Source organism: Ananas comosus, linkage group 23, assembly GCF_001540865.1.
Source record: "Ananas comosus cultivar F153 linkage group 23, ASM154086v1, whole genome shotgun sequence".
NCBI classification, from domain to species: domain Eukaryota; kingdom Viridiplantae; phylum Streptophyta; class Magnoliopsida; order Poales; family Bromeliaceae; genus Ananas; species Ananas comosus.
In genome coordinates, this window is record NC_033643.1 from 7,682,779 (window position 1) to 7,691,181 (window position 8,403).

Below are 8,403 nucleotides of genomic sequence, written 5' to 3' on the forward strand. Positions count from 1 at the left end.
ATGTTTTATATGTATTTACTGTTTATTTTCTTATTTTGGAAAGAAGAGTGGATTGTGTCGTGAATCCGTGGTTGATCGAGGTGAAGCGAATCGCAGCTTTGTTGTCTCCGTCGTGCTGAACGCGATGGCGCTGTCGGATCGAAAATCCGATGGACGATTTTCGGGGAAACGCGAAATGTTCGCTAAGGGGTCGAAGGTGGCAAATCGGAAACTTCGCAAAAGTCATTGTATTTTATGTACCAAATCGCTTGAGATTGAATGTGGAGGTGCGTATGTGCAATATTTACCTACTGTAAAGCACTGGGTTAGAAATATATAACTTCGGGGAGCTATCTGCAATTGTACACTATGTATATAAGGTGCATCTAGGGTTTCATGCATGAAAACCTAGATTTAGCCGACCTAGTTCCCTCAACTAACCCTAGCCGACCTCAGATAGTCCTGCCCTAGCCATGCTCGCACCGGCGCCGGCAGGTTCTCCGTTCCGGAAAACTAGAACCCGGCCACCTCCTCATCCTCTCTCTCTCAACCAATCCCTCAACCTCCTCCATTTCTATCCGAGGGCACCCAGGTGTGGTCACGGTCGGGCACCACTCTGGCAGCGCGCCCCGACCTCCGCCGTCCCGCCTGCCCGCCCCGCCGTGCGCCACGGCGCTGCGTCGGCCTGCCTGACGACCTCGGCGACTGACCTAGATCTGGCCGAGCCTGGTCCCACACCGCCTCCATGGGCCACCGTCGGCTTTGGACTTCTATGCCGCCTTCCCCGGCGTCGTCACAGCCGGCCCCTGCCGCTCCCGTGCGCCGCCGGCGCCGCCTCTGCTCCCTGCGGCCACCACGGTCAGCCCAGACCGAGCACGGGTGGGCTCGAGGCCCGCGCGCCGCCGCCACTCCAGATCGGCCGCGCCGCCATTCCTCACCCGCCGGCTACCTCCGGCGCGCGTCCCCAGCCATCCCCGACCACCGCCGGCCGCCGCCCGAAGCTCCTGTAGCCACCCAGACGCCATGCGGGCCGAGGCTGAGCCTTCGTGGCCTCCGCGCGTCGCCACCACCTATGGTGGGGAGCACCACCTCCCCCTCGGCCTCCGCCGCCGGTTCGTCGCCGCCCCGACCTCCTCCGGCCGACGCCGCGCCGCCGGGAAGCCTTGAACCCGAGAGCTGTTGGCGGAATTGATCTCCTCCGCCGCGCCACCGGCCGCCTCCCGCCGCCGGCCAGCAGGTTCCCCGGACCCGTTGGACCAGCTGCACCCTTCCCTTGCCGGAGCTCACGCCGTCCGACAGCCGCCGGCCGTGCCCTAGCTCCACCTTGTCCGGTAAGCTATTTTCAGCCTGTCTGCGCACTAGTTCCTTGTTTAGATCACTGTTCCTGCGACCCGGGGCTGTTCCGATGCCCCCGGAGGTGAGCACGGTGATCGTCAGTCAGTCCTGATCACAATGCTCACCTCATTTAGGGTCAGCGAAGCTCACGGCATGAGAATTTAATTAGATGCGTTTAGTTTCATGTCGCTGTTTAGTTAAACTTAGTGTCGGCCCTGGTCGCCATCCCACAGTGGCGGAATTGCTCCGAAAGTGAGCCGGCTTCCTGCACTGTCGTGCGAGACTCATCACGCGCGGGTCTCAGGCTTCGCTGATTCATTCTGGTTTGTGCAGGACGCCATAAAAAGCGCCGAAATACGCATGAAAATAATGTCGGATTTCGCGTATCGGAAGGGCTTTTATGCAACTTTAGTTGTCGTGCGTACTGTCGCGCGCGGCAGCGATTGAATGAGCTGCTGCTGGTGACCTCTGGACTGATTTGCCAACCGCCCCGACCTTGCGAAACGATCGAAAATGTATTTTCGGTGGCGTTGTCAGGCAATATTCCGCCGACCGGAACTGCTTTTGTTTGGAATATATTCCGACGTGTTGTAGCTTTGTGTAGCGCTGAGCCTTGTTGCTGGTCAACGGCGTCATTTCGAGATTCAAATGATGGCCGGAGCGACGGTGGTTTCCGGTTCGAAATAGACACTTCCGGCGAACTCTGTGATCGGAACGATTATCCGACGATAATAGTTTTGGAGTGAGATTAGGTATCTGCTGCAAGTCACACCGTAATTTGTAGTATTTAGCAGCGCGTGCGATCGCTGTACGAAGTCGGGATTCCGGGATGTTAGTGATGTCGGCGAGTCCGGGTCGCATTTCAGACTTTCGGAGGTACGGCTAATCACGCGTATTGGGAAACCGATCTCCGTGGCTTGTTTTGGTATACTTTTAGTGTTTCTTAGTTTGTGGTTAGACACTAACCCAGTGGACCCTTTATGGTGCCGTTGACGTTCTTCGCAGTCAGGGACAGCGCGCGACAGTTGTACAGTAGTGGGGTACTTCGATCGACGTTGTACAGTGGTGCGACGCCGGTGTGTATAGTTATCTTACCTTACTCTTTTGTTATTATCCATGTTTTGTTATATGTTGAGCTGTGCATCTTATATTGCTTGTTACCCACTTTTTGATTCTACTCTACGTCAATTTTCCGGCATGCTTAGTATCATGTGTAAGGAGTTGTCTATCTTATGTGATAACATGTTGTCATTGTTGCTCCTCACTTTAGCTATTCTGCATACCCTGTTCAGTATTTATGAGTAGAGCGATTCTGTAATTATCTGTAAGATTAGCGACTCTAGTCCGTCCGATTAGTATTCTAGTATTTGTGACCTTATTCGTGTGCAGTTCCCAACTTTTTGTCTTTGCCGTTGAGGTCGCGGTGATTACCCTGAGGGCGTGATTGTATTAGTTTGCGAGGCATGATTATACTTTATTCATATTCCCATATATTCTGTGCATGATTGTCGACGTTCATATCCTTATACTTGTGACAGATGGCGAGCTGTCATATCCTGTACTTTTTGACATAGATTGGTCGAGTTTCCATATTCTAGTTGACTGCTGAGCCCTATCTTTACAGGGCAGTCCTTGTGTTACAATTGAGCAGTATTGCATATGTTTAGAGGAGATGTCGATGTTGTTCCATCCTAGTTGCGCTGATGTTGGTCGGTTCTTGTCTTCTCTATACAGACATTGGCACGACCTATGCGGTCGATGGACCCTGCAGAGCAGGATTGCGGCTGTTGCGGACGGTTGATTTAGTTGAATATTGCATGTTGATCGCCATACTCGTCGCATTTCACGAACACTGGCTCTGAAATCCACGCAAAGAAGGGCGTTTTCCGGAAAAGGTTGGAATGGGTGACAACCGTGTAGCCCTAGAGGGACGAATATTGCACTGCCCGAGATAGTCAGTTGGCATGGCTTTGAGCTGCGTGGAACTGACCGAAAGCAGCCATTGTTTTCAGATTGGTTACTTTTGGACTTCATGATCCGGTGAACGCATATGTCTATATAGCAGTTCGATGTATGTTATACTTACAGTTCTTACTTTAAGTTGTCTTGCTGCTATAGTAGATATTTCATGTATGCTTGGTTCCAGTCTACAGTAGCAGAGTAGCCGCTTATTCAGTCTAGGTAATCTTACTTCTTTCAGTTTATTGCCTACTTTATTCGCGTATATCTGCTCTTTACCTTATTATTTTCCCTACTATATTCCACTGACCTTGTTGTTATTTAGCTTTCCTGATCGCAGTGAATACTTCCTCGCTCATCGGCTGCTGTACACTGGAGGCAGACATGTTACATGGTCTTCACATCCCCCACCATTTTTCAGGTATTCAGGCGGTGAGATTTAGACGACGAGCACGACGCCCCCCCCCCCCCCGCCCCCCCCCCCCCCCCCCCCCTAGCGGTCGATAGGATCTTCCGGATCCAGGTCGTGTCGGTTTTTTTACTTCTTCCCCTGTTTTGATTTGCTACTTGAATTAGCTTTCAGTAGTTTATATGTTCAGTAATTTTTATTACATTTTAATATGGCGATTTCATGAATGTAATAAAAGTTTTCTAACCCCCTCGTGCTAGGGTTGTTAAAGACGAAATAAATGTTTGATTAGAAACAGTTTCAAAGAAGTTTTTTTATGGATTTGTCTTTAAACAATTGAATGTTAAAAATTGTGGATGTGAATTGGTGAATGTATGAATGTATATGATCTTTAGTATCATCTAGTGTGTTGTATCCTGAGTGAGATCTGCTGTACTTGTGCGACGCGCTGCAAATTACAGGGGAGACTCTTACGGTGCTGAATAGTGACTCCCTATATTATGTGCGGAGTCGACATTACTCTTGGCGGTCAGTCATCTGTGTTGCAAAAAAAAAAATTTCAGACGCTTTTCCGCTATCTCTCTAAACGAATGCGACCCGGGCATGAACAGCGCGCACGCTCCGGCCTCCGCCTCGCCTCCACAAAGCCCGAACCGACCGCCGCCGCTCGAAAGTTCAGGGTGAGAAGATCCTCGTCAAGCTCAAGGGTCGAGGAGCCGCGATCGTTCTCCCTCTTCACGACGAAGCCCGCGCCGAGCCCTCGTTTCCTCCTCTACTTCGCACTGCTCCTCCCGCGGCCATGGACACCGGCCCCACGCGAGACGCGCAACCCCACGACCGAGACCACCCCCACCGTCGCTCTCCGTCGCCGTCGCGCGAGGCCCAGTTCCCGCCCCTTGCCGACCGCCTCGGTCACCCCTCATCGCTCTCAACTCCCCTCTTGCTTTAGCCCTCGTCCACCCCATCGGTCGTTCTCCGTCGCCCGTCATCCGTCGTCTGGGTTGCCGACGCCAGCCCGCACCCCATTAATGGTGTTAATGGTGCCACCATCACATTACACCATTTAATGGGCCACCTTGATTAACCATGTATGGTGTAATGGTTTAGATGGTGCACCATTACATAATGGTGCCACCATTGCACCAGTTACATCATTAATGGTGCACATTACGACCATTAATGGGCTTGTAATGGTGCAATGAGTGCACCATTACACTAATGGTGACCATTAACCATACACCTATGATAATTACACCATTATCCTGACATTGGGCGTTCATCTTTAATGGGCTGCACCTATATACACTATGAAGAAGATACAGATATGTACTTTCATCTCGCCGCGCAGCGCGCCGCTGTGCCCGCCCCGTGTCCGCCCGCCTGCGTTGTGACCGCCCCGCTGCCGAGCCCGGCCCGCACCCCGCTCGCGCCGCCAGCGAGCAGTCCGGGATCGAGGCTCTCCGCCGGCCGCGACGCACTCAAGCCGCCGGTCTGTCGGCCCGTGGCCGCGGTCCGGCTCGACGTTGGCGCTGAACGTCCAGCAGAGCTGGACGAGGTACTCGCGGCCTGCGATGGCGAGGCAGCAGGCGACCGCGACGCCTCCGTTCAACATCAGTGACGGCGTCTGCGCCAGAGAGCGCACAATCCGTAAACGAGCTCCACTCCCTCCCAGCGCCGACGGACGAACTTCTGCCACCTCTCTCCCTCCGCCCGAGCCGCCCGCACGACGACGACGCGCTGACGGCGCCGGGACGAGGGGCTCCGGCTGCGACGGAGACGACGATGACGGCGCATGGGCCGCCGCGCCATGGCCGTGGGCTCGGCGACGGCGACGGAGACGACGGTGGGGGTGGACTCGGCGGCGGCGGCGGGGGAGAGGAGGAGGGGTCGTGGGCGGTGGAGAGGAGGGTGAGGAGGGAGGCAACGGTGAAGAAGGAGGGTGAGGAGGGAGGCGACGGTCTGATCCGCCTCTTTTTTTTCGGCGAGAAAAAAAAAAAAACGACAGAAACGAAGAGGAGAGAGAAAGAGGAAAGAGAAAAAGTAATAAGGGTATTTTGGTCAGTTTGCTGAAAAAGCGGACCGAATCTGCAAAAACGAAAAAGGTGGCTCGGTTTTGCAAAAGTCCAAAATAAGTGGATTTTTTATGCAAATTGGCCATATTAGTTTATAGATTAACACATTAAATTATTGATAATTAACACATAATATCAGTATCTATTTATTTTCGAAAATATAACCTGAGAAAAATAAAATTTGATCATATATTCTACTCAATCTGCAAAAAAAAAAAAAAAATTTGATTACGTATTCAACAGGCCTTCTTTTCGTCGACATCTAAAATATTCGTGAATATGCCTGCCCCTAGACCTTCTAAATGACATTTCTACCAATAGCAGACCGCAATCTAAATAAATTTTATCATCTAAACTAAATTTTCATAATTTTTACGTATTTTTTATTAAAACAGGAGTTAAAAAATAATGTAATAGAAGATCACAGATCATTTACTTTGTAAGGACTTTTTTTTTTTCTAAAAAATTGCATGTTATACGATATAAATACTAGATATATTCTAAATAAAAGGTTAAAAAATAACATGGATTATAATATTATCCTTTGCAAATGTAGTTGGGAGTAAAAATATTATTTTACTAACTTGGATTTTGAGGTTCAAACAAGCATATTTAGAATGACATGTATGATATATTTGTGAATTTTTTTAAAAAAATATCTTTAAAAAATAAGAACGATCCAGAACATCCACGGGTCCAGTCACACTTCGACTTGGGGTAATCCTTATCTGGTGTGAAAATCTCATCGTCATCGTACACATTCGGAAAAGAAAAATAAAAAGGAAATATAGGAAACGTCATAGTTATCATCTTCGCATTAGATATTGTTGCCACATCATTCTACACACAAGGGCCTAGCTAGATGGCCCTTATTTGCTGCGCAAGTAATGCCTACTGGGTCCCACAGATGGGGCGACTCAGCAGCCACCAGATCAAATAAATATATATCTCTCAAAATTTTAAAATATTTTATATTATATTTTTTTTATTTCAAATAATAATTTTTTTGGTATCTTTCTCCGTTATTTAAAAATAAAATACTGCCTGTTCTAATAACCATTAAGTCATCTTGTATTAAATCCGAATTAAATTTCTAACCGAGTTAAAAAAAGTTCAATACTTTCTTTATCCTAATTAAGTGTAAATAAGAAAAATTAATAATGGCAGAAGGATAAATTTGAAAGAGCAAAATATCAAAACGCTTCTTTTGTCTTCAATTTAAGGATAAATAAGAAAAAGTTGGTGACAGTAGAATAGTATATTTAAAAGTACAAAATAGTAATTTTACAGAGATAATGGTTTGTCATTAATAAAATTTAACTCTAAAGGGTGCGTTTGGTTCGAATTATGTAATATTATAGAGGTATTTCGATATATTCAGATATTTTGGATTTCTAAATAACATTACTATAAATACTGCATTAGCGCCATTTGGTTTAATACAGTAATATAATGCTGAATTACAGTCTTTATACCATTATTATGTTTGGTTCACTCTGTAAAATTTTTTACAATAAAGTATAGTCTATTCTAAAATTGCCCTTAGCCACATTTGGCAAACCTTTTTTTTCACTCTTTACGAATAATATATTTTTTCTACTAATTTTCTTTTAAATAATTTAAAATTTAAAATTTTAAAATTTAAACAAAAATATAAAACTTTATATTTTTAATTTAAAATATAAATATAAAATTTATAAATTTAAAATCTAAAATATAAATGTGAATTAAAATTAAATTTATGTTCTAAATTTAAAATTTAAATATAAAATTTAAAATTTGAGATTTAAAATTTGAGATTTAAATTTAAAATTTAAAATTTCAAGTTTAAAATATAGAAATATAAAATATAAAATATAAAATATAAAATATAAAATTTGAGATTTAAGATTCAAAATTTAAAATTTAAAATTTAAAATTTAATTTTAAAATTTAAATTTAAATTAAATTTTAAATTTTAAATTTAAATTTAAATTTTAAATTTTAAATTTGAAATTGATGTTTAAAAATTTAAATTTAAAATTCAAAGTTTTAAATTTATAAATTTAAAATTAAAATTTAAAATTCAAAATTTAAAATTTAAAATTTAAAATTTAAAATTGACAATTCAAAACTTAAAAATTGAAATTGTAGTTCAAAATTTAAATTTTGAAATTTTAGTTTTAAATTTAAATTTTAAAATTCAATTTAAAAATTTAATTTAAAATTTAAAAATTTAATTTAAAATTTAAAATTTAAATTTAAATTAAATTTTAAAATTAAAACTTAAAAATAAAATTTTAAATTTTAAATTTTTAATTTTGATTTTGAAATTTGAAGTTTAAAATTTAAATTTGAAAATTTAAAATTTAAAATTTAAAATTTAAAATTAAAATTAAAATTTTAAAATTTGAAAGTTGACAATTCTAAATTTTAAGTTAAATTTTTTAAAATGATGTATTGAAAGGGTTTCAGGAGTTGAAGAGGTAAGCTTGTAATTTTATATAACATGCAATATTAGCCGCTTTCAGCAAGTCAAGATACACGCCCCCCCCTTCTCGGTAATATTTTTGGTGTAACCTTACACCTTTTGTAATGCTACAATACCGAACAAATTACATACTGGATGAACTAAATGCAGTAATCTTTGTAGGATTGCCTGTAATCCTG